The 26,941-nt window shown below is 51.7% G+C and overlaps 1 protein-coding gene across 25 annotated transcripts in view; it reads left to right on the top strand.

The window, feature by feature from the left end:
* MYT1L (myelin transcription factor 1 like) overlaps nt 1-26,941 on the top strand; it is a 403,856-nt gene that overhangs the window by 37,466 nt on the left and 339,449 nt on the right. For 23 of the 25 annotated variants that reach the window (XM_072771259.1, XM_072771262.1, XM_072771272.1 and 20 more), the window contains one exon: nt 4,291-4,384. The exons of 1 other annotated variant lie outside the window; for it this stretch is intronic. The gene's annotated coding sequence lies outside the window, so the exon portion shown is untranslated. Of the gene's footprint in view, nt 1-3,252; nt 3,416-4,290; nt 4,385-26,941 lie in introns of those variants that run through there. One more of the 25 variants, XM_072771266.1, reaches the window with a different exon arrangement.

Genomic DNA, 26,941 nt, shown 5'->3' on the forward strand with positions numbered 1-26,941 from the left:
CTCCGGGGACCCTGTGGGCGGTGGGTTAGGGCGGCTCTGTCTACACCGTGACGCAGGTGAGGTTGGGGTTTAGGGATTGCTGACTCTGTGGGTGATTAATTGGATCTACATCTAAATCTCATTTTTTTTCATCTCCACAGAAGATATTAGGAAAGTCACACAATGTCTCAGATATCAGATGCTTTAAAATACCCATCGTGCGCTCACCCCAGTTGGAGGGGAGTTTCAGTTCCGTGGCATCCAGGCCTCCTCCCTTCCCCGCCAGCGCTGCTGAGAGTGGGGTTTCCCCCGCAGACCACCGAGCACTGTCACAAGAGACCTTAGCCCAGCCTCACGAGCAGATGGCTGTCGGAGTAGACTCGGTGGCGAGCTGGTGGTCAGGATCCTTTTGATTATCGTTGCTATAGGCTGTCGCCGTACGTTCATATACTTGAAGCTGTTCCGTATTTACTTTTTGCAGCCCAGCCTTTCCGTAAGGGATGGGTGGAGGTTAGCTCACTAAATCTAGCTAGCCTGGCCTGAAAATATAATAATGAGCCAAGAGCACATCTTTTAGAGTTAAGAGCGTGGACCACTTCCACACTCGAAGTGTGAGGGGACATACTATGAGCTAGAGAGAGGCAAATAAATAGAAGTTTACATGCCACACAGTCATTTAGGCTTGTAACACACACATAGAGCAGCAAACTCTCAGGCTCCTCTGCAGAAACGCTGCAGCCTGTCTGCCGGCATGAAGCAGAATTTCCTAATCCCATTAGCTGGGCCCTGGTACCTATCGGTGTGTTATTAACTAACCTTAATTTAAGAAGCTGTAAATTTTGAGAAGATTATACACCTAACACTCCTGAGACTGACTCGAGTGCATTACACTGGCCTCTGACAAGAATGTGTCCATTCTGAGCATTTGTATTTGGCTCTATTCTGATAAAAACTCAAAATGTAGCTCCTTATAAAATGAACCTGATAAGTGAGACTCTAGATCAGCGTGGTCCCATAGGAATAGAATGCAGGTCGCCGAACTACGTGTGTAATATTACCTTTTCCAACGACTATTAAACTAAATAAAAATAAACAGATGAAGTCAGTTTTAAAGACATATTTATCTAACCTATGATATTATCGTATCAATAGGTAACCAGTATACATTTATTAATGGAGTATTTTACATTTTTCCATAGTGCCGTCTGGTATTTTGCAACAATAGCACATCTCAGCTCAAACCAGCCCCCCCTCAAGTGCTCAGTAGCTCACGTGGCCAGTGCAGGGGTAGACGGGCCAGGTAATGAGAAGCCTCTTAGGAAAGTCTTCCCAAGATTCTGCTTGGCCAAGGTATGCTATGATTTTATTTTATTTTTTTAAGTGAATTCTAATTTTATTGAGGATTTAGTGATGTGTTTAGGAGCACACGAGGAACTAGGCTGTCCAGGTTCACAGCTGGTTCTACTGTTTGCAGACTCAGTGACCTTAAGCCAGGTGTTGCTGTCGTCTGCAGAACCAGTGTTGGAAGCCCCCTCGCTCGCTGCGAGGATTGCACAGGACAAGACACATTCGCTACTTAGCATATACCACCGCTGTGCTCTTAGGTCTTTGTGACTATATCTTCCCTTCACCCCAAAATGAACCATCTCATAGGTCTCGGAAAATGAGATCAAATGACATATGTAATGATGAGTCTGACGTCTGTCTTGGGGACGGCCACAGAAAGGGACAAGTAAATATCTGAGCTCTTTTCCATCCACCTCCAGTATGTTAAGTGCCGAGGTTGAAACCGACTTGGGGAGTCAGCCTGGTTTGTTAAAGCTGTCGTTGGATCCCTCTTCCATCATCCATGGAGAGCGTATTTCTTCTCCTCTGTGGAAAAGTGGTAAATTGATGCAGAAATAACTATAATTTTGTGGTTAGGAGATAATTATTAATTAACCAGAATATTCGTATAGATTTAAAGGCTAAAGTTCCCTAATGTACGGATAACTAAAGCTTTGTCATAGAAATCGTCAAGTGTCGAATCCATTATTTCCACTTTACAAATGAGAAACTCTGCCAAAGCTTTTGAAGTTTTGTCATTTCCCATCCCCAGGAATTAGATTATTCATATTTTTAGATAGACTTAAAAAAAGAGGGAGAGACTGAGACAGGCCCATGCTCATTCCTGCTTCTTTAAATCACGTAGTTTTGAGCATCTGCACCCAGCATTAACCCAGAATTTTGCATCAGAGCCAGGATCCTGGTTGTAAGCACCTTAAAAAAAAAAAGTGAAATACAATGGACCACATGAGTTTGAGTCTAGTTAGTTCTTTCCAACATTTCAAAATCCAATACCCTGTTTCAATAAATTTACATTCATCCAAATGTCTATGCACCTAGTGAGTTTTTTTTTTTTTTAAAGATAAACAACTCAACACAAAGGAGTGGTAATTCCAGGTGCAAAGAGTGTTGGTGCGCGCGTGCACACACACACACACACACACACACACACACACACACACACATACACCTGTGTCTATCTTTGTCCCCACGTGGCCATGTGAGCATTAACCCTATTCATTTGCCATGAACTTCTCTAAGTCAGTAGGAGAAGAACTCAGCAACTTGTTTTTGACAGCAAGCCTGCTCCCTGGTGAGCCCCCTTCCCTCCTGCCCTCGGGATTTCACGCCGCCCTCCTCCCACCCTGCACATAACCATTCAGCTGAGGGAGAGAAAGCAAGGCCACCACTATGGAGGTGCCCACGCGTGTCCTGGTTCTATCCCCACGTGTGTCCTGGGCACCTCAGTCCGCTGGATCAGTGTCCTGCTGAGCACAGGTGGCCTTGTCTGCTCTGCACCAGGACAGGGGGCCATTTGGGGCCACTTGGAGCCATCACAACATTTGCTTCTGACTCAATAGACAAGCATGCTCCGACCCCAGTAGAAACTAGATTTAATGTCATTTTCGGTTATAAAGTAAGATCACAAGGCCTGAAATTCTCATAAGTAGCTTCTAATGGCTTCTTTGTTTTCTTTCTCCCATTTATTAGAAATTGCCAGAAACTTGATATCTGCGTGACTCCTTTTAAAAGTGTGCGCATGTTTCATTTGATTTGGGGGATGATCTAAAATGGTCTCCACATTTACTAGCAATGATGTTGTTCTGGAAGACACAAGGGAATGTCTCTGCATGTGAGCAGGGTAGAGTCACAAGGACTAAACGTCTCCTCCTACACGAGTGAAAAGCTGAGGACTGGTGTCGTAGTGGGTCTGGGACAGTGGAGGGCAGCCTGGGGACACCGAAGGAGCTGGTCTTGAGTCCTGGCTGTGTGTCTCCACATCACAGAACATCTTGAACCAGTGCAACGTGGGAATCCTATCTCCGGTCTTGAGAGTGAGATGAGATGTGGGCTCACAGCCTCTAACACAGAGCCTGGCTTCTCGTGCTCGGTCAGTAATGCAGCTTTGGTCCATGTTGCTCTTAGCACGCTCTGCATCTCCTCACTTCATCCATGGAAAGCGCCTCTGGGCGGGCTGGAAAGACCCGGGGGGAGGGCATCCCAGGTAGAGGCGCAGAATAGAAGCAAAGTTGAGAGCGTAGAATTTCATGTTTCATATTTCCTCCCACAGAACTGCTAAAATTGGAATGAATATGGTTGGTGGTTAGAAAAAGTTGAATTAATGTTCCAAAGGAATGCTTTTCCCTTCTTTCCCTTCCATGCCCCCACTTCTCTGAGTAAACCTAGAAAATAGGAAATATCAGACTCCTTACTTCCTCTCCCCATCTTTCTTTCTTCTATGTGTTGAGAGCTTGCACTGCCACTGTAGAATTAGTCCTCATGTGGCCTTCGGCAAGCAACCCGATTCTGAGATTCTTATTTGATCTCGCCTGCTGCCATATTTAAAGCTGGAGTGCTCACCCTGTGGTCCAGAACCTTCTGTGGATGACTATGATGACTCCCTGACGAGCCGGCGGTGTCCCGGGCACCTGAGCTCTTCTCTGACTCATCTCCCTTTGTTGGTGGTCTTTGTACAGAGGCCAGAGACCTAGGACTGACTCAAGTTTCACACACCTGACCTTGTACTTTAATTCTTATTAAAGAGCAGACTTCTTATTCAAAGGCACTACAGCTTTGAAGGCTACAGTGGGGGTGTGTCGCTCCAGGCCTGTGCCCGAGTGAACGGCAGCACATGTGATGCATGTGTGCACAGCCTTCACTGGTTCCAGGAAAGCGGTGCACGGATAGGGGACCTTGCATTCCCATCAAGCTGAGCAGACCATCTCCGTTCCATTAACCACGTCTCCTGTCCTCTCTTGTGTGCAGAGAAGCTCACGCGGAGGTGGAGGCCAAGGTGTGTGCGGCAGCCGTCTGGACATCTGTGCGATCGACGCCGACGTTGGAAGAGTCATAGAGCGTGGTATGTTGACACAAACGGGGCCTTGTACTTTTAGGAATGCAGGGAATGTTACCTGAAAACAAGAGTTTTGGGATGCCTTCGTGCCAGGTGTCGAACTCGGCCAGTTGAGAAAGAGTTCCTCTCCTCCAGTACTTCTCACTGTTTTTGACACTGAGGGGCTCCCATTTTACCTTATTGTTTCGTTGGTTAAATATCCACCTGTTGTCGTGGTACATCAGCTATCCCTCTTTCTTGTATCTTCACCCTGATGAAAGCTTTGCGTGTTAATCTAAGTATTTCAGAAACAAACTAAATCAAACCGAGGGCATTAACCAAAAGCATATTTATATTTCAACATGGTGTTTTTAATTTCTTTGTGTTTCATCCTTTCACTGGGACCTCATAGAAACTATAGATGGTTGATGGAGAGGAGTGCGCCAAATGAGCCCACGAGTGGCCTGTGCTGGAGGTCCCTTTCCTCGGGGGCGGCATGTGACACACCCAGAGGGTATACGGCAAAATTGATGCCTTTTGAAATGTGTTATTCTTTTCAGAAAGTCCCCTTTATGCTTGATTTACACGTGGAGAGACACGTTGTTGCAATGATGGTTTGCCCATATCACACACTTACTTCATGTCGGCCACACATGTCACTTGTGACTCGTCCTCTTTTTCAGCCCTCCTGCACCCTTAACAAGGACATATCCTCCGCCCCTTGCAGACATGATGACAGCAGGGTTGAGGCAGGGGGACAGCCAGCCCCAGGGATGCTGGTTTCAAATGATTTACCCAGGACCGCAGCCACATTTTGGCCACGTGGTGCCTTTTTTCCCACAGCAGCACGTCCTAGAGGGTCAGTCGTAACTCCCAGAAGATATATCTTGAGATATAATTTCCTTACTTTTCAACTATCTTAATGAGTAGTGTAACCTTGACTAGGGCACGTTGGAGAGCTCTGTCCCCCTCCTGTAACCTTGAGCACATGCTCAACTTTTCTGGGCCTCTTTCTCTTTCAGGGATGAACGGGTAGGATTGAGAAATAATACTCTTATGAATAAGACCAACCGAATCGCCATCAAGACTGTCAGAAACGAGCCAATCATTTGGACCTGACATTCTCTATTTACTAAAGAATTAATTTTTGATTGTGAATTACACGTTTTTAAGGCCCCCTCTCTAGTGTCCCTTGAGTTTTGGCGGCAACATGACGAGGAACTGATGTTCTGAATGTTGTCATTGTCATCAGCATCCAAATGCCAGAGAGCTAGAGAGATCTTTTAATACCAGTTTTCATTACATAATTAGTATTTGCCCATTGTAGAGAATTAGGATGTTTGAATGAGTGTGTGTGTGTGTGTGTGTACATCATAAAAGAGTTAAAACACTGAAAATACCAGAAATCGGTGATAATTACCATTAATATCTTGGTTCAAAAATTTTTGCAACTGTTTTCCTTGCACATATGGTTTTGAATTAAGATGAACTATCCTGTAATTTTATTCTTTACCCCTTTTTTACTTTATTCATATACATACCTTTCTATACCAGTAAATACATTTTTGTAACATCATTTTCCATGGTATATAGTACTCTATTTTATGGCTGTGCTAAATATATCAAATGAATCTTCTCTTATCATTTTTATCAGTTGACTTTTTAAATTTTGCTTTATAAAAAAAATGCTTCAATGACTCATCTTTTACCTAAAACTTTTCACATGGTTCCTTATCCCCTTAACATAAATTTATAGTACAATAGCTGGCTCAACAGATATGTACATTTTAAGGCTTTTAAGAAGGATAATGCTTTAAAGATGCTCTTCATTCTCATGTCTTGTCCTGGGACTGCACGTCCTCCGTGACTTTGTTTTTTTCAAATATATTTTTTTTGTAATTTTTATTTATTTATGATAGTCACAGAGAGAGAGAGAGGCGCAGAGACACAGGCAGAGGGAGAAGCAGGCTCCATGCACTGGGAGCCCGATGTGGGATTCGATCCCGGGTCTCCAGGATCGCACCCTGGGCCAAAGGTAGGCGCCAAACCGCTGCGCCACCCAGGGATCCCCCTCCGTGACTTTAAACATAGCTCACCACCCGTGTTGGATTGGTCGGCCATTCCATATGCAATTTTTGTGAACTTGACCTTAAGAAAAAGTAATCTAATAGAATGGGATTTTATTTCAATATCTATTCTGAATCCCAAGAACTCAGTTGCAAACCTTACGCTTTTGTTCTTTTTGTTCATCAATTAATGTGACGTGTGAAGTACCTACTGTACATGTCACACGACACTAGTGTAGTGTGTAAGGCATGAAGCTAGACACTACTGGTGTGTGAATGACAGGATGCAGCCTGTACTTTTGAGGAGTTCAGCTTTTGGTAATGGAATGCACGCTTTCACTGAGCGCCAGATATAGTATGAAAAACACTATAACAAATATAGAATCTCAGGGCGCCCAGCTGGCTCAGTCGATTAAGCATCTGACTCTATCTCAGCTCAGGTCTTGATCTCCGGGTGGTGAGTTCAAGCCTGGTGTTGGGCTCCATGTTGGGCATGGAGCCTACTTAAAATATATATAGTCTCAAATATATTATATACATATAATTTCATCTTTAACCATTTCACATAGTGACTATGATTATTCTTACTGTGTAACCCCATTTCCAAGATCCACAAACATCAGGGAAGGATTACATCATGTTGCTCTACCGTAGTGCAGAGGGTACCGTACGAACACTTCTATCGCTTTCTTGAATATTACTGGGAATGGACAGCCTACCACTGAGCAAGGTGGTCCATCCCATAGTTGAACTGTGTTACTGTCTGGAATGTTGTTCATAATATTCTTGAGGTGAAATTACTGTTTGATATTAGGTACCTATTGTTCTTAACTTTTGAAGACCTATATAGTAAGTTCAACTCAATGCAATTCAGGGGATATAGTTTAAGAGTCTGCTATGGCCGGGAACTGTTTAGCTGCTAAGCACTAATTTCTATCTCATATGACAGTATTTCAAATATTTGTTGGTAGTTATATTTTCCTAAGCATGCAAGTTAAAGAACTTACCATTTCCAAGGGATTGGGACTGTTATTCCACTAAGCCTACTAAGTTTCTATAAAGCCAAAAAATTTTACCTCAATCCTTGACCACATAGACTAGTTGGGGAGATTTCCCCCAACTGACCACGAAGACAAAGACGCCCCCACCTCTGTACGGGTTGCCAAAGATTTTGTTAGAAAGGAAAGAAAAGTCAGTTGCCTCAAACTATGAGTGATAGAGACAGGAGAAGCCTGCCTTGCCAAAGTGTGGGAACCTAGTATGAGGTAAACCTGATAGAAACAGGGCAGCTTAGGTGTCTGTCCCACATCTGCCACTTTCAGCGAGCCACGTAGCTTCCTTCGGCCTTGCTTACTTCATCTGTGAAATGAAGGACACGGTGGCCTCTGAAGAGACTCTAACCCCAAAATCATAGGTCAGAAACCCATGCTGGGGAGGCTGGGCTTTGGATTACACTACGTCCGAGAGTGTGGGCTTGTTTTCTGAGTCTTCACGCACATGCCACACATGTGTGGTCACAACTGGGGACACTTCTGTGGTATGACTGTGGCCCATGCAGCTGATGTGCATTAACTACCCTAATCCTCAGGACGGCTCTTCAAGGCAGGAAGTGTCACCCCCATTTTAAAGAGGAGAAAGCTGAGGCAGAGGGTTACGTGACACACAGCAGGTCAAATCCAGGAGGCAGAGCCTGGGCTGAAGGCACCCAAGTCTAAGCCGTACGTCCCAAATTGTTTCTCCATCATCTGGTTGTCTTGCAGATAAATACCTACTACCACTCACTGTACAGATAAGCAAAACTATGCAAACAACAACAAATCACATCAGTCCATACACATGTGAACTACATGATGCAGACAGTAAATGAGGTTTAGCCAGTGATTTTATGTTTGTTTCACTAAGATGACCAAATTTGATTTTACATGAGCATGGATATTAGACGCTTAAAATTCTCCTCCTATGAAGAAAACCATTCTTAGAAAATTAAATGCTTCTATTTTAGTCCGTGAATGTGTTCAGGTGTCCATGAATATGGTCTTACTTTACACTCACAAGTTTTCTTGGTGGGTTGTATTTTCTATTTCTTCATTTTCTCCTTTTCTGATACTTATCTTCACTAATTTCTATATCCACCTTATATTTACATAAATTTACCACATGGAGGTTTTTATCTCATTTATGTCTTACCCCATCCCTGACTCGTGCTGCAAGCCTGTCTCTGCTTCTCTGATGGGCAGATCATGCCTGTGAGGTTCACAGACACCCGCTTCTCTAAGGGGCAGATCCCATGTGTCCGACCCAGGGACACCTTCTGAGGGGCAGATCCCATGTATGTGGCCATGGACAATGCCTGCTGCCCACAATCCATGTCCTCTGATTAGAAAGAGTGAAAGAAAATGTCATCATCCAGTGTCCAGTGTCTGACGATTTGGGGATGGAAATAAAACCCTTGTAAACATCGGTTGGCAGAAGGGAAAAAAAGGAAGGCCTGTACTTGGCTGGAAAGGAACTGGCCGGTGCAGGGACCAGGCCGTTGTTGGGAAGGTGAGCGTCCCCGCACGGGACATCTGGGAGTCTGCACGAGTCTCATTCCTTCCGTCCTTCCTCCCTGTCCCTGCTCCTTGCCCTCCTGCTCTTGTATGTCCAGGGCAGAAGCACGAGGGTGATAGAGGTGTAGGCCCGGGGAGGAGACACCAGCCGGGGTCCCACTCAGGAGAAGCTCTGAAACAAGGACGAGTGAGCACATGAAGCCTTCTAACCCTCGAGCCTTAGAACACAGGGAGCCCTGTGATCTGCACCAACCAGAAGCCCGTGGCGTCCTCCGCAGTGTCCCCACTGTCAGGACACTAAACTTAGCATGTGACCAGAGAGGCCTGAGCACAGAGATGTACTCAGGAGGTCACTGCTGGGACCATAAGGGTCATTGGTAAGGTGCGGTGAGGTGCCCAGGGCCACCGCCTCCTGTGATGCCAATGTCACAGTGATGCAGGGGCAGAGGGGTCGGGGTGCAGAGGTGGCCTCGGGCGGCCTGCGCCCTGAAGAAGCCAGCTAGGGAGTCACGGGTGCCAGAGCAGGCAGGGGGCCATGTGCCAAAGGAAGGGTCGGGGCCCGAGCAGTGTCCTCTGGCATCGATCAGGTCCCAGGTGGTGGGCCTCTCCTCTGTACACGACCCGGCTCTCTGGGTCTCAGCGACACTCTTCATGAATGTCCTCCATCGTCTTTATGTCCCCTTTGATGGGAAACCCCAAGTATTAAAATACATTCAGAAACAGCATGTTCCCTCTGCCTGCGGACTGGGACCTCACACATCAGAATCCAAAACATCCACTATTTCCACCACGTAGAATGTCAACTGTGCGATATTAAGGAATTAGTGTCTGGGGCACGTGACCAGCATCACGACATTGCTTTAAAAGTCTTTACATCTTAGAGATGCATCCCGAAACATTTCTAGATCCGATTACTTCCTGGAATCCCCTTCAGAATAACGTAGAAATAGTGGCTGGACGGCAATCCAGTTGAAATGACGCTGCTGTGACTGGCTGGCGTGTGTGTGTTGGGGGGGTTATGCTGCTCTTCCTCCAACTCCTGGACTTGCTGGGACTTTTCCCCGGTAACCATCCCGGTGCGAGAGCAGCAGCAGGCTCGCCGGCCACAGAGGCGTCCTCTCTCCGACGGGCGGGGAACAAACCCAGCTTCTGCTCTGTCCCCCGGGGGTGAATTTCCTCCGCGTGCCTGTTTTCTCATCAGGAAAACACGGGTGACGAGAGTCCAGACCTCGCGGGATTGTTGGGAGCACGTGCGGGCCTCTGAGGGGTCACTGTCGGCTCCTGTACGACGCCCAACTTCTCCCCCTGGGATTTGTCACATTGGCAGTTGCTATGAGAGAAAGCCCTTAATTTCACATACAGAAACACTTTGGGATTGATAGTTAGCTTTTGTATTTAAAATCGAAGAATTGATTTGATAATTAATGACTTTTCTGTGATTTGTAACTCTGAATGTATTTCATGATATAAAAATGGGCTTTTAAACTTGCTAGGAATATATCATGGTTTTTTTTTTTTTTCCTTCCAAGGATAACTTAATCGATTAGACAGTTTAGCCACAACACTGACTCTATCTGGAGCATTTTCTTAACTGTTTATTTTTCCCCCTTTTCTGCACTGCTCCAGCATTTAAGCCCTGGCTCATAGCTGCTCTAAGAAGGGAATCTGTATTGGTTTTTTTGTTTTGTTTTGTTTTTGTTTTTAATTAATTTACTTATTTTTTGTATTGGGGGTTTTGGACAAGTGTCTTGGAGAGAGCCCACTTCCACTGAAAACAAGGGTTTCAGAAACATGAAAGTGCACCTAACAGGGGAGCTCTGTGGTTTTCTCCTCTCAGGATGTGGTCTGTGTTTCCTTTCCCTCCAAGTTGAGGTCTCCTGTGGGGGTCTCCTTATCATCTCAGTCGTGTCACTAGTTGAACCAAAAGTGGCTTCCACAAGGGTTCACGTTTGAGCATCGGCTTTGTACAAATCACTGTGCCAGGTGAGGAGGGATGACAACAAGGCACGAAGATGAAGTGTTCTGGCAAGATGGGACGTAGCAGGTGAGACAGGAAAGCAGACGCGGCGAGTGCTTGATGCCACAGGCAGGTGCTGTGAGAGCTGGCGGGACGATGCGCACTTTGAAGCACAGAGCCCGGGAGGGCTTCTTGGAAGGCATGGATTAAATAGGCTGTGACATAATAGCGAGGAAAGACACAGTCGTGCAGAGGCAAAAACAAGGGGAAAATATGAAACGTAAATAGCATTGTTTGCACGCACCCGTGGAGAGTCCTGTTCCGCCTCCCCCCACTTTCCTATGGCTCGGGGCTCACGGCGGGCAGGAGGCCGCAGAACAAGGAGCACACAGGACAGGAAGAGGTCACGGTGACCACAGGGAGTGGACAGCAGCAGCAGGAAGACCACTGGCATCTTCTTGTTCCCTTGTGGCCTCGGATCGCCCGACCTTAGGTCGGTGATATCCTCCCCCTGGGTTTGCAAAAGGACTTTTCACCTCAATGGACACATTTGTAAAATCCAAAAACAACATGCCTGCGCCATATCCTAGTAAGTTGTGTAGTTCTGGTAAGAGAATAGAGAACCCTCAGGTAGGCCCCAATGATCTACATCTTTACGGAGCGAGGGTGGTCCGGGCTTAGCGCTCAGGTCCACCACAGTGGATGTGAGTAGCAGGTGTCCGTGGGGTCTGGGCTCCATCCCACTGGAAGGTGCCCTGAGCGCATGGCACGGTGTGTGCCCTGCTTAAGATCATGGTCCGTGTGGCTTACCAGCACGTTGGTATTCCATGTGTTGGAATTTTTCTGACTTCAATTATACACAAACCCTGATGAAGGGAAATGCTCATTATCTTTAAATGAAGCCTGAGCTAGACCCTGAGCAGCACAGCAGAGATATGTTGCGTCGGGCCCTGCTGTGTATGCAACCCCAGGCATGGATCTCCGGGTGCAAACACGCACATGGGCTAAGCCACGGTGGGGACGCGAGGTGCTGGGTGGAGGGGAGATCGGAGGAGGAGGATGGAACAGGTGTCACTCGAGAATGGCACTGAGGAACGAGTAGGGGTGCGCCAAGCAGGGGAGGGGTGAGAGCTTCCTCTTTACTAGGGAACCAGGGGAGCGGGCACGATGGTGTAAACATGTGGAGCAGTGGGCTGACCTGTGTGTAGGAAGGACATTACCCTGCGCCAAAGCTTCTGGCATTTATGTGGTAGGCTACCGGGAAGGGCATTACGTGTACACGCAGAGGAGTCCAGGTACGCTGGGAGTAAGACCAGAGTGTCTGCATCGCAGTGAAGGTAGAGAAGACCTCCCAGAGCAGTGGGTGCCTCTGTGACGCCAGCTTGGTATCACAGGCAGCGTGGGGTCAGTGTCCGAGCCATGCCTGGTGGCTCTGTGGCCTCGGAGAAACCAGCCGCTGCTGCGGGGTTGTTGTTCTCATCCACGTAGCTGGAGCTCGGAGCGGCACACGAGTGGGAGAGCAGCACCCTAGGGCCAGAGGGAGCCGCGGCGCTGAAGCACAGAATGCAGAGCGGAGTTGGAAGGCATCGGCTGCTTCTCTTTAGGTTCGGCCGACATTTGAAGACGGGATTACCGTACGATACGGCTCCAGCGACTTGATGTTCCCAACACAGGGCTCCCTTCACGTCTCCGCTATCTACTGAACACACATGCGCACACGTGCACACTTACACATGCACACGTGTACACAGTGCACATATAGGCACAGACACACGTGCACACACAAAACACATGTACACACATACATATGTACACATGCATACATATGCACATGTGAACACATACACATGCATACACACATGCATATGCACTAACACATGCATACACACATACATGTGCACACATAGACAAACACATGCACATAAACACACGCATACACATATGCACACAAACATATGTACACATGTACATATATGTATACAGTACACGTGTACACACATACACATAACACATGCACGCACATGTGCACAGAGACACATGCATACGCATGTATTCACATATACACAAACACATGCACACACATGTGCACACACATATGTTCACACGGGCACAGATATGCATCCACACACATACACCTACACAATGCATACATGTACATTCCCATGTGTTGTGTGCACGCATATACACATATGCACATACACACACTGTGTACGTGTGTGCATGCTTGTGTGTGCACATGTATACATGCATGAACGCACATGTGCATGCACATGTGTACATGCATACACACCACATATCACACACACATAGGTCTTGATTCCCTTTGCAAACATAGTTCCCAATGGAACCCTGGTCGCCAGTCCGGGCTCAGCTCACAGGTACACTCACAGCTTTGCTCGCCCTCCAGAGTGTGCAGACACCATTGCCCCTGTGCCAGAGCACCCCTGCCTGCTGCTCTCTCACAGTGCCCGCTCCTGCTCCGGCCAGCACACTGACCTTGGTCTTGCATGACAATCAGCTGTCCTCGTTTGGCCCCTCCCAGCACAGAGCATGGTCACAGCTCTCCACGTGCAGTCCCCGGGGCTCTGACGGGATGACCCTAGACCCACCTAGGGGTCCAGTGTGAATCTGGCCACAGACATATGCCATGGGGCTCTCACACCTGAAGATGTGCCTGTTCTTCCTCTGAGTCACAGGTGGTGGCCTTAGGAGTGCAGTGTGACCATGACTAAGGAGACGCTTACATATGCAAAGTGGTGCCCTCAGGTGTCACATACTGAGAGTTTGCACCCATGTTCATATCTGCCATTGACTTTGAAGTATGCTTTCATCACACTAGACCTTTCTCAGATGCAGAGATTACTTTAGAATAAGGCCCAAATCTCCTAGAAAATGAATAATACAATTTAGGATTACTGAAAATAGAAGCTAACAGTTTTCATATTCTAAGAGTGATTAAGAATGTCCCTTTCTCTGATTCTCCTAAAATTTTTGGAAGAAATTTTAATTTTTGTTATAAATAAGTTACATTTGAACACGTTGAATACATGAGTTTTCCTCCCTCCCTCCCTCAACCACTGAGCCCCCCAGGCGTCCCGGTATTGTTTCTTATAACCCACTTCCTCCATTAACCCAAACCCGAGTTGATAGCTTTGCTGCCCGTGACTCTGCTGCTCGGGGCGCCGCGAGCTCGGCCCACCGTGAGGCCAGGTGCGCACCGTGGGACAAGCATCACCTGCCTCCCGCCAGAAACCGCCCTGGGTCTGACGTGCTGGGAAGAAGCCCGAATCCTAGAAGGATTCCTTTCTGGGAAGCTGGAAATGCTTACAGATTCAGCATGAAGCCTTCCTGACAAGATAGATTCAAAAAGCCAAAAAAAAAAAAAAAAAAAAGTGCTCACCGCCAATCCTGCAGGAATATGATGTGCTTGGAAAGGTGTCCCCCGCTCCACGCCCAGTTCCCTCTGGCCCCAGACGCTTGTTGCCCCCTCACAGGGCTTTCGAGCTCGCCTCTTGGTCTCTCCCTTCTCTTAGGGCTGAGCTTCTGAGCGACTGAACGGTGCTAACTTCGTGTTGGTGGAGAAGGCCACGCAGCCAGGAGGGGAGGAGGGCGGGCCTGGCGGCCCCGGGAGGAGCGGCTAGAGATTTGGGGACAGGGAAAGACAGGGGTGGTGGTGGGGCAGGGGCTGCCGGAAGCCCAGGGGCCCTGGCAAGGGCACAGCCGGTGGCACCGGGGGCCTAACGTGAGGCCGAGGAAGGGGAAGGGCTCCCGTGGAGGGAGAGGTCTGCCCGGCGGGAGGCGGCGGGTGAGCAGCTCCGAAGGGGAACAGGAGCCCCCAGGCCGAGGCACCCGAGGAAGAGGAGCCGGGAGGTGGCACGGCCCCAGGTCACGCGGGTCCTTGGGCAGCGAGGACTCCCACCCTGCGGGGCAGGCCGTGTCCTCCGCGTGGAGCCTCGGGTCAGGCAGGAAGGGGAGGATGGGGCTGTGCTGGAGGGAGCCCCAGGCCCGGGGCGTGCGGGGCTCCTGGCCACCCATGTGCGCTGGGTGCGAGGGTGCCGCCGGGCCCACGTGAGGGCGACAGGGCTCAGGGTGCACCGTGTGTGAGCACAAGCACAGGGAGTGGTCTCTGTGAAGAGGCGCTTGTGTCCACCCTCGGGACGTCCTCGAGGTCCGTCTCTCCCCTTGACGACAGCTCCGAGGCTCCTACCCCGTCACTAGGGAACTGCTGTGTGTCCCCAAGTGGGAGTGTGTTAGGAGGTGACCCTCGAGGAGCTCGTGAAGGCTTAGTGAGGTCAGAGGGCAGCACGAGCCTGCAGGCCTGGTCGCCCCGCGCGTGGGCTCTGCGCACACGGAGGAAGGACCGTGGGGGCCCGGGAAGGTGCACATGCAGGCCAGGTGGACACGTCTCCCCAGAGACCAGCGGGGCCGGCCCCTCGCCCTCCTGCCGGCCTCCAGGTCTGTGGGGACAGCAATCTGTTGTTTCAGGGGACAGTGCGCGGGTCCTGTCCAGTCACACGGCACAACTACCTCGCGTGTCTCGGCCCCGGAGGGCGCATGGTCACAAGCTTCTGCTGGTTTCTCCAGAGCAAATCGAGACAATCCCTCCTCTGAAGACCTGCTGTGACCAGGAGCGTGATTCCTGAATATTCCTATAATATCATGTGACGTTAGGGTGCTGACTTTTAAAAAACAAGTGGGCTGGGGAGCATTTTGACTCAGCAAGTTCTCATGTCCCATCGTTGCTAACGGGCTCCAGCTGTGCTCAGGAGCGCAGCACGCCGTCTCCCGTCAGCCAGGATAAGTCGAGAGTGCCCACGGTCTGTCCTGCTGACAGCGTGCAGACACACAGACACAGGTGTGTGCACAGATCCACACGGGCACGCACATAAGCACACACAGGTGGATACAGGCACATACACACACGTGCGCACACAAGTGGATATACTCAGCTGCACATCCATACACAGAGGCACACATAGGTGCACACACAAGCACTCACAGGTTGATACACACAGGCACATACATAAGTGCACACACAAGCAGATACACACAGGTGCACACCTGTACACAGAGGTGCACACACAGGTAGATGCACATAGGTGGACACAGAGGTAGATTCACACAAGCACATATAGGTGCATACACACACAGGAGCACACACAAGCAATATATACAGGCACACACAAGCACACATGGGTAGATACAGGCACACACAGGTGGATGTGCACACATGGACACAGGCACACAGGTGCACACATGCTAATATAGGTGCACACACAGGTGGATACACACAGGCACACACAGGTGGATGTGCACATATGCACACAGGCACAGGTGCACACATGCTCATATAGGTGCACACACAGGCACACATAGGTGGATACACACAGGCACGCACAAGTGCACACACAGGTGGATACACACAGGCATACACAGGTTGATATGCACATATGCACACAGGCATACAGAGGTGCACACATGCTCATACAGGTGCACACATAGGTGGGTACACACAGGCACACACAGGTGCACACATGCTCAGACAGGTGCACACACAAGCACACATAGGTGGATACACACACGCATGCACAGGTGCACACATAGGTGGATGTGCACACATAGGTGGATACACAGGCACACACAGGTGGATGTGCACACATGCACACTGGCACACAGAGGTGCGCACATGCTCATACAGGTACACATACAAGCACACACAGGAAGATACACAGCCACACAGAGGTGTGCACATACTCCTACAAGTGCACACACAAGTGCACACAGGTGGATGTGCACACAGAGGTGCACACATGCTCATACAGGTGCACACACAGGCACACACACGGGGGAAGGCCTTCTCACCAGGCCCCCAGATATCCTGTCATGTCTGCGGCACTCTCACAGGACACAAGAAGGCAGCGATCGCCACAGAATCCATGGCATTGGTGAGCGACCCGTATATTGTGACGGAACAAAGTCAGCTGAACGACCAGGAGGAGAAGAAAATGAAACCGGGGTAAGCTTCAGCTCATTTTAAAACGAGGACGGTCGTCGTTAGCCCAATTCCTGGGTGCTGTCTCCGCTGCCTCTGAGCTGGCCCAGCCGGAACACGGGGTGCGTCGTGACCGAGCTCAGGCCAGGTTTCAGGGCATCCGGAGACCAGGCTGTATTTTCTTTATTAGCTGCTTTTGCTTGATTGCCTATTGTCCGTAATGTCCTTTGATCCCTACCCCTGAGGGATGTCTGGGGGCCGTGAGTGCAAGTAAGGGACAGTGGACATAATTTTTTCTTTGCTTGTTTGTCACTTTTTTGGGCCAACCTCAAGTGTGACAGAGCTATGACTTATGGGCCAGACCTTTCCCTTTCTCTTTATTCCAGCCCTATATCTGGCACGGGGTGGGGACTCGAAAATATATTCCAAAGGGAATAAGTAATTTTATGTGAGTACACAAGGCCTCATGCTAGTAACCGAAGAATTTGATGCGGCACATACAGAAGCTCTTGGTCTGTGGTTTGTACATGTAGATTTCCAACATGTATACGGGTGTGTGCACAGACGTGATTCCTGACATTAGACCGAATGTGTGCACAGATGTGATTCCCGACTTTGTACCAAATGTGTGCACACATGTGATTCCCAGCATTAGACTGAATGTGTGCACAGATGTGATTCTCAGCTTTAAACCAAATGTGTGCACACATGTGACTCCTGACTTTATATCAAATGAGCGCTCATATGTGATTCCCACCTTTAGACCGAATGTGTGCACATGCGTGATTCCCACCTTCAGGCTGAATGTGTGCACAGGCCAGATTCCCAGTTTAGGCCGGAAGCCCTGAGTGCCTCTGGAGAAGTGATAAAGGACTGCGGCACTTGCAGGGAGCAAGAGACCATTCCCGCTGGGAGGACAAATTCACGGAACTGGTGCAGCCGAGACTCTTACTTGGCGGGAGGAAGGGCCCTCGGGCAGCGGGGCGGAGGCCGTGAGAGGCCCAGGCCGAGCCAGAAGCCGCGTCTTGTTGCGTCTGCGGGGCGCAGGCGGGGAAGGAAGAGCAAGCTGACGGCGGTGCAGGCGGGAAGCTGGGAGCCGTGGGGGCCGCAGGGCTGTGGGCTCGGGCGCCGGTGACCCGCACCCGGGGCTTACCGAGCGGGGCGCCTCGTGCCAAGGCCCGCCTGCCGGGTCTCTGCCGCAGCTGGCGGGCAACGGCGCCCGGAGGTCATCTAACAGGGAAGGACAGAAGGACAGGCGGCCGCAGCAGGGCTGCCGGGATACGAAGCGTTGACATCCGTCCATTGCCGCTCTGCGCTGATGTGCTGGTCGCTTTCCAGAAGTTCTTTTCCACTGTATTTTACCAAAGAATAGCTCGAACATAACCGGTTTGGATATTTTTCTTTAAAAATAAAATCTTTCTCCACCTATGGATGGTTTGGGGAACCCTGAGCAACGATGCTGGGGGCGGTCACGACGCTGGACGCCGCAGAGCCGGGGCTGGCCTCCAGGCCGTGGATCCTCAGGCCGAGGAGCGGCCACGCAGGGAGAGGAGGCCCCCCGTCCTGGCACCGTGGGGGGTGGGCGCGGGGCTGCCCTGGGCGGGCCGAGAGGGCTCGTCGGCTGTCGCCGCTCTTCGCCTTGTGAATGCTGTTTGTTTTCGTCTTCCCTACAGATTTATCGTCATAATTATATTTTACTTAGGCTAATAATTGAGTGAGTGTGAATTCCCTAGATGTGCAACGCCTGATTTTGTGGCAGAGGTGTGCCGAGACCGCGGTGGAGGGGAGCCAGGCCGGGATCACCCGTCGCCCGGGGTCCTTCCGAGGCTGACGCACATCAGGAGAAGATGGTTGTGCAGTGGAAATTAGTGAAAAAGAGAACTCCTCTGTGGATCCTCTGGTGCGGTTTCCCTACTGACCCTGATCACCATCGGTTTCCATCCCACTTTATTATTCACCATGATGGTTTCCGAACACGTTTTCTAATTGTCTGGTGTCCGTATTAATCACTGATCTTTGTTATACATCCGGCTATTCTTCAAGATGAGAAATTCTTGGACAATTTTCATAGGCGGCGGCTTGCTCTCAACGTAGAAAATCGGACCTTAAAATAGCATTTTGTGACTTGGTGGGAGGTGTTTCCCGCCCGATTTCCCTGCTACCCATCCCCGTCTGCTGCCGCCTGCGTGCGGGTCCCGGGACACCGCTACCTGCCGGTCTGCGGAGCATCCTTCCGCTCACCCCAGTGACTCTTTACACTAGAGTGTATGGGCGTTGAATATCTGTATTTGGGAGCTGCGCTTTTTTTTCCATGCTTCGATCATTACCTTTCTTCCCTAGTTAGAAATGACAGAGAAATTGATTATTCGGAGTTCAGAAAATAAAATGCTTCCATCCAAAGTAGGCATATATATGAATCAAATGTATAAGGCTTTTGGGAAATTGAAAAATGACCTCATTTTAACTCTATATTTTATAAATCTATTTCTAACAGTTTGGAATTCCCAGCGTGATCCCCCCCAAAATCTCACTCTTTATTAATATTAACTACAAGGACTAAATCTTAAATGAACCCTGAAGTCAGGCATTCAGAGCACGTGCTGGATTCGTGGGCTTCACAGGGAGGAGGTGTGTGGCGGCCCAGGGGCTCCCCTGAAGCCTCTGGCCTCGTCCTCCCCTCATCCGGGACTCATCCTGGTGAGGCAGGGCCCTCTGGGCACCTTCTCTATCCCCCCCGCCCCCCGCCCTTCCGACTCCTTCCACAAGATGGTCCTTGTACACCTGCCTCCGACTCGGCTCCCCATGTTCTTTGTCAAACACAATGTAAAGCAGGCGCTTTGAGTCATTCACGTGGGTTCAAAGCCCGCCTGCTCTTGGCTGCTCCGAGATCTTGGGGGCTCACTTAACCTCTCTGAGTTTGAGCTCCCCATCTGGAATGATGGAAAAGAGACCTTGTAGGCAGGCTGCCTGCGAAGACACCTGGCACCGCAGGCAAAGCACCCAACAAGGGCGTCTGCCCCCCGAGAGGGTGGCCGTGTGCGTGAGCAGCTGACAGAACTACCTCCGTGGTGTTGCCCTCAAGTTTATCTTTCATAAAACTCCCCCCCTCCCCACAGGCAGCAGCTGTACCTGGGCAGCCGGCATCCCCCCAGCATCACCTGCCCACCTGTCCTCTGTCGCCTTCACAGTGTCGCCCACGGGCTCCTCTCCGTTGTGGGGAGGACAGAGTCTTTCCTGTCCCTAAGGCACTCCTCCTGTACGCCTTTCCCGTTCCCCACCCCTCCTTCCTGAGACCCCGGCCTGTCCCTGCTCTCCCTCCTGCCTGACCTTGATGTCACGGAGCTCCCAGCCATGGGAATGTGTAGGAGCAGAGCCATAGTCCAGTGTCCGACCCCTTGCCCGCCTCACCCCACGGCCCCTCTGGGGCTTCCAGATGTCGCTCAGCAAAGCCCCTTGGGGTCACTCACTGCATAGTTGGCATGAATCTTGAGGTCTTACCATGCAGGTTCCATGGCTTTTCTGTTGTCCACAGGGTGGGTTATTCCCATGGCCGGGGTGTCACATTGTAGAAAAAGTGCAGACGTCGAAATCAAGTAGATCCGGGTGTCAAGCTTTGCTCGACCACATGTTAACCCTGTGGGCTGTCAGGTCATGGGACTTCACTGAGACCTCCCCCTTTCTTAATCTAGAAAATGGGTACAATACTAGTGACTCTCTCGTGGGGCTGTTGTGGAGATTATAGACGCCGCTTGGACGTGCCTGCAGCGACCCCAAAACAGGACGACTGTTGAGGGCTGTGCGGAGCTCCTGGCACGCCGTGTGTGACGCTCCCGTCAAACCCCAGCAAACCCGTGCTGGGAGCTGTGCTCGGGCCTCTAATGCCCCTGGGAGCTGGACTCCTTGCCCAAACCCACCCAAAACTGCTTGCGAACCACCCCCCAGGCATCAACATAAGACCTCGTGTCCCTCAACCTTTCACCCCCTCCACCACGGCCTCACCGTCGGGGTGAAGAGCTGAGCGCGTTGCTCCCCGTGCACCACGAGCTGCTGCTCCTGTTGCACATGACAGTCACTGCTTACCAGGCCCCGGGAGGCACGTGGCCCTACGATCCACACTGCGCAGACAGGGAAAGCTTGCTGACAGCTTAGATAATTGGCTCCTGGCCCCGCAGCTGCAGAGCGCGTGCTCTGAACGATGGACTTCCTTGGACGCCGCACCCAGGGTGGAGTCACCCAGAGCCCCGAACGGGCTCCAGGAGGCAAACCCATCGCGTCCCCACAGATCACCCTCTGCACCTCTGATCACCTGGCACCGTGTTCCGCTGTGAACGCCACCAGCTGTGCCGCTTGAGGCCAAGCACTGCCTAGTGTACCCGGATGATAAAAGCTCCCGCACGCTGAATTTTCTCTCTACCAGACAATGCACTTAGGGCCCCCTCTCCATAATCTCATTTCCCTCTAATGACAACTTCAAGGGTTAGGAGTCATTAATCTCATTTTCAAATAAAAAAAAAATTAGTTGAGAGCAGGAATTTGAACCTACATCTGCCTGCCTCCAAATTTCATGCTTTTATTTATTTTCTCTTCTTCCCGTCTTTGCATCTCCTTTAGCATTGTCGCGTATCTTGCACATCAGAAATGCCTAAAAACAAACAAACAAAAAACCTGGTAAATTGATCTCGGTCCGGTCCGCTGGGCTTTGCTGCGTGTCATTCTCCGTGGTTTCGCTGAGGGGAGGCCAAGTTCCTCCAGACGCTGAGGATTCCTGCCACCCGACTCCGCTTCAGCACCGACCCCTCGGCGGCATGTGGGGCTTGACTTCCCACTCCATCCACGTGCTTCCTCTGCACATGCGCAGGAGGCATGGGCCTCAGCCCACACGTGACACAGACGTGCAGAAAAATGAGGGCCATCCCCTTACGGTCTCTGGTCAGGGTGGCAGGAATCTGCAGTAAGGCCGTCGGCACCAGCCGCAGCGGAAGCAGTGCCCTGGTGGCTCCTCGGCTGATGGACATGGCCGGGCACGTGAGCCCTGGGCTGTGGCCCCACGTTCCCAGCATCTCTCTATGAAGCCACATACAAAGGCTTGTGGACTCGAAGTCCCTGCGGGTTTGGGAGGAAGGTGGAGGGCTGGCCCCAGTGCTCCTATGTCATGGGATGCTGTGCGGGTGTGAATAAAGGAAGAAGCATCACCCCCGGGGATGTGCAGGAGCCGGCCCTGGTGGAGGTGGTGGGTGGCACGGACTCTGGGTCTCTCCCCACCGCCGAGATTACCAGGAGGCAGGGCACGGTCCATGCCAGTCAGGCCGGCCTGGGTCCTAGATCCAGAGCACGGACCCAGCACACAGGGCTGGAGGGCAGGGGATTCAATCCGGATTCTGCATGGGAATAAGGGTGAGCTTCTGAGTCCGTTGGGTCTAGGCTCAGATTCCAGCCCTACTTGCTTTCCAGCAAGGGGTGCTTGGCCAACAAGTGCACCCTCCTGACCCCCCCTGTTTTTCAAGCAAGAAGTGAGGATAAAAGATTCATGTCATTAAGTCATCTGCCAGGATCAAATGGCACAGGGTGCATGAGGTGGCGAGGGGCGCTTGTAGCGAGCCCGCAAGGTGCGCTTCCTACCAGTTAGGGGCACCGAGGCCTCTGGCAGAGCTGGGTGTGAACAAAGGCTGATTGGCATCGGGATCAAAGCAGAGGGTGGAAGGGTGTCTGCAGCTCTGCCTGCCAGGCTCCAGGCTCCGGGCTTCAGGGTCGGGGTGCGAGGACCAGAGCAGCGAGAGGGTGTGGGCGCACGTCCTGGGTCTGACTCTGTTGAACTGACCCAGCAAGTCTGTGCACAGAGACAGTGCAGAAACATCGTTCATGCCGCGTGCAAACGTGCACCTGCACCCGCGGGTGGGCGCTGCCCTTCCTCCCCGCGCGGCGGGTGGGCCCCGGGGTCTGGGACCGGGCCGGGCACCTACAGGCCGCGCTCAAGCCGCTACACTCTGCTGTCCCTTCCGTTTTCAAACCGCATGATTTTCTTAAATAGCGAAAGAGGGACTCTTCCCTCTTCACGGGAGCAGCATCTGTTAATTAGCCCAAAAAAGGCGTTATATTCAGTCATTTAGGGAAATACCTTCTCCACAGGCAGTGATCGTTCTCATTTAAAATTATTAATCTCAATGCATTTTATATTTGAAAAATTCACTTGTGCTTTTCATCCTGCCTTGTGAGAAAAAAATAATTTTATTTATTTACTCTGTGCTCCCTTTTCCTTGGTTGAAGACCCAGATTACTCCCTGGGACGCATGCGTAGGGGCTGCCGCCCACGGGGGCACCCGAGTCCTTCCACTTTGGGGACGATGGGGACGTGTCTGTGCGTAGGGCGTCCATGGAAAGACAAAGTGCCGTGCGGGTTCTTATAAAGTGTCATAGTTGGATTTGAGCGGAAATGATTTGGTCATTTGGTGGCGAGAAAAATTCAAATGGGCAGCAGAGACCATGAGATCAGGTTTATAGTTGCAGCTGTCGGGGTGCTTGTGGGAAAGTTCTATAGGGTGGAATATGAAACCAAATTGGGGAATTTATAGAGACCTTCAGGAAGCTAGAGGGGGTGGGAAATACATGACCTCCTGCAGTCACTCATTTAGGATGATGCCCAAAGGCCCTCCCCCGGCCCTCCCTCCCCCTCCTTCCCTCTCCCTTCCTCCCCCCTTCCCCTCTCTTCCCCCCTCCCCTTCCTCTCTCCCCCTCCTTCCCTTCCCCCTCCTTCCCTTCCCCCTCCTTCCCTTCCCCCTCCTTCCCTTCCCTCTCCCTCTCCTCCCCCCCACCCTTTCCCACCCCCCTCCTTATCCCTCCCCCTGCCCTTCCCCATCCCTCCCTTCCCCACCATCCCCCTCCCTCCTTCCCTCTCCCTCCCTCCCTTCTTCCTTTCCCCTCCTCCCTCTCCCTCCTCCCTCTCCCCCTCCCCCTCCTCCCTCTCCCCATCCTCCCCTCCCCCTCTCCCCCTCCTCCCCTCCCCCTCTTCCCTCTCCCCCTCCTTCCCTCCTTTCCCCTCCCTCCCTCCTTCCTTTCCCCTTCTCCCTCTCCCCCTCCCTCCTCCCTTCCCCTCCTCCCTCTCCCTGTCCTTTTCCCACCTCCTTCCTCATCCCTTCCCCTGCCCCTCCCTCCCCCTCCCTCCTTCCCTCTCCCTCCCTCCCTCCTTTCCCCTCCCTCATTCCTTTCCCCTCCTCCTCTCCCCCTCCCCGTCCCCCTCCTTCCCCCTCCTTCCCTCCTTCCTTCTCCCTCCCTCCTTCCCTCTCCCTCCCTCCCTCCTTTCCCCTCCCTCTCCCTTCCCCTCCTCCCTCCCACAGAGTCTTACTCCATGCATGCATGTGCCCTACACCCTTCAGGCGGTGGAATATGATAGTGGAGCAGAACAGAACAGATCAGGGAGGGCCTGGCCTCCCGCCCCATGGCCAGGGCCGCCCAGTCCCACCCCAGGTCACAGAATTGCCACTGCTCCACTTTGTCATGTCACCTGGCTGCTCAGACCCACACTTTAAGGAAGCAGGCAGTGGCTGGGACATTTTAAAAAGGCCGTCAGTCAGTGCACCCCAATGTTACATCATTCCAATTTATTTCCATGTGAATTTTTTGAAATTATCTTATTCCTTTGAGGAATGAGGGCTGTTTCCAGTGCACGTGTCCCTCTCTGACTGGCTGCCGGGGAGGTCACAGTAACGTCCAGCATACGTTTCCGCGGCAGGCTTCCTTGGGGGCCATCCTGCCAGGAGCACCCCGTGTTCCCGCCACTTCCAATGCTGCGGAGGCTTCGGGGTCCCCGCGACCCTGTTATGTTACCTGTAGCAGCCTGGCTGCTGCCTGAGCATGCAAAGTGCCTGTCGGCCGCCGGCTCAAGAGACCCCACTGCCCTGTGGGTCCCCGAGAGCACGGCCCGGTCCCAGGCTCTTTGGTGGCGAGGACTCTGTGTGGGCCCCCTGGGGGCCTGTTCGTCTGCACCTGAGGCCTGGTCGGGTGACTGCTGTGCCCGCCGTCGGGAGACACAGACTCGTGTCGCTGGCTTACCGTATCCCTTGTCATCTCCCATTGCTCTACAGGGCGACCGCCAGATTGATAAGGGAAGTGAAACACCTAAGGAAACGTGGGTGAGCACCTTAGAAGTGGGGCTTTCTGTCCTGACTTGCCATTTCCAAGCACAGCGATACGGGAGGACGCTGCGCGGAGCCGTGTTCTAGAAACAGGAGCAAAACAACACTTGGTGACCCTGAGGGAGGCATGTTTTGGAAAAAAAAGAAAAGTGAATAAACACATGGGGGGAAGGGCAGTGGCAGGAGCGGGTGGGCGGGCCGTGCAGGGTGGCCTCACCGAGGGACAGGGCTGGGACACGGTGGCTGGTGTGCCGGGTGGGGGGGGCAGCCAGGAGGCGACGGGTCGCACAATAACAGGCGGAAACTCCGGGCAGGTTGTGACACAGAGTCGAGGGCCTCCAGGGAGCCGAGCGCCCCGTCCCCGGGGCCAGGGCAGGAGCGGCGCGGCCCCCGGAGGTTAGACGACACCGCCAAACAGAAGGGACGTGGCTCCAGTAGGCGATCGGCCGCCCTCTCTGGTCCCGCGCGGGCGGGTGCGGCGCACCCTGGAGCCCCGTGTTCGCTGTAAACATCCAGCTGTGACGAGGGAGGAGACCTCCTGGCGTTTCCTTTAGGAGATTCGGTAGACGACAGTTTGGGTGTGACGTAAGAACACGATGACGCTACCGGGAAGATCACGGCCCAGGAAGGGAGGAGGGAGGCAGGCAGGGAGCAGGGAAGGACAGAAGTACTTCCCCTGCACGCCAAGGACTTAGGTCAGAGTGTACGATGACGCTGGCACCGTCCTTCACAATTGGGAGCATGGATGGTTCTGGAAGCTGTGGGTAGAAGTCAGGATGCCAGCGCTCCTCTGGCTGGGAGCCCGGCCTGTCTGCCCAGCCCACCTGGCTCCTGAGCCGGGGCAGTGCTCCCTGCCGGGGTGAGAGGGAGGGATGCGCCGCAGGGACGGGCAGCCTGCGAGGGGAGGCCCCGCCCCCCGTGTGGTACCTGTCAGAGGGCCCTGATGTGGAGCAGAGGTCCCTGGATGGCGCCGACTCTTTCCAGATGGTTTCCTCATAGACTAGGTTATTTTTCTTCATAAGATCCTTAGAAGATCTTATCAGCTTTTTTTTTTTTTTTTTTTTTTTTTTTATGAGAACCTGGAGGTTAGAAGTGTTAGTGAACAAGCATGCTCGGCTGGTGAGGTGCCTAGAGCAGGCACGCAACCCAAACCCAGCCTCAGGACCCTGCGCCTGGCTGCCTGGGCTCACTCAGACCTGACGGTGAGGTCTCCCCTGGTGTTTGGCACTCTCCAGGATTCCCTCTTCCTTCCTCTCTGCCATGTTCTTTCCCCATCTCTCATGAGCTTGCCCATAGACAGGCTGGGGACGGCTGTGCCTTCCGGACCCAAGAGCCCCACAGATGTCTGAGGGCTCAGGAGGTGACACTGTTTGCAAATTCTAGTGCAAAACAAATTGAAGGAAGACAGGCCACTGCAGGAGAGGGCGTTTCCGCTGGTTGGTTGTTTCTTGACCCAAAGCTCGTTTGTGATCACTTGGTTTTTCCTTAGGAAGGCTGGCCCTGCGTGCATGGAGGGAAGACCTCTTGGAGAACTTCTGGGATGTGTCGTTGGGCTCTTGAGTCTAAAGAAGGGGTTGGATGTGGTTCTTAAAATCATATATCATTTCAGTTATTGTGAAGCCTTCCTGATTCAGCCTTTTGTAAGGATGTGTAGTTTTCTTATTAACTCCAACCAGTTGGTTTTCCAACTATTTCTTCACCATCTCTGCGGCCTGCAAACCAAGAGTCCATCAGCAAATATGACTTCAGATCTGACCAGTGCTCCAGCATTACTTGGGGTGGGAAACTGTCAAAAAAGTTAAAAGTGAAGGATGTGGCGTCTTCCCAACGGGAGCAGAGAGTCCAAAAGGGTGTTGCTTGTCCTCGTTGGGTGAATCAGTGACACTTTCAT

This window comes from Canis lupus, chromosome 12 (assembly GCF_048164855.1).
Source record: "Canis lupus baileyi chromosome 12, mCanLup2.hap1, whole genome shotgun sequence".
NCBI classification, from domain to species: Eukaryota; Metazoa; Chordata; class Mammalia; order Carnivora; family Canidae; genus Canis; species Canis lupus.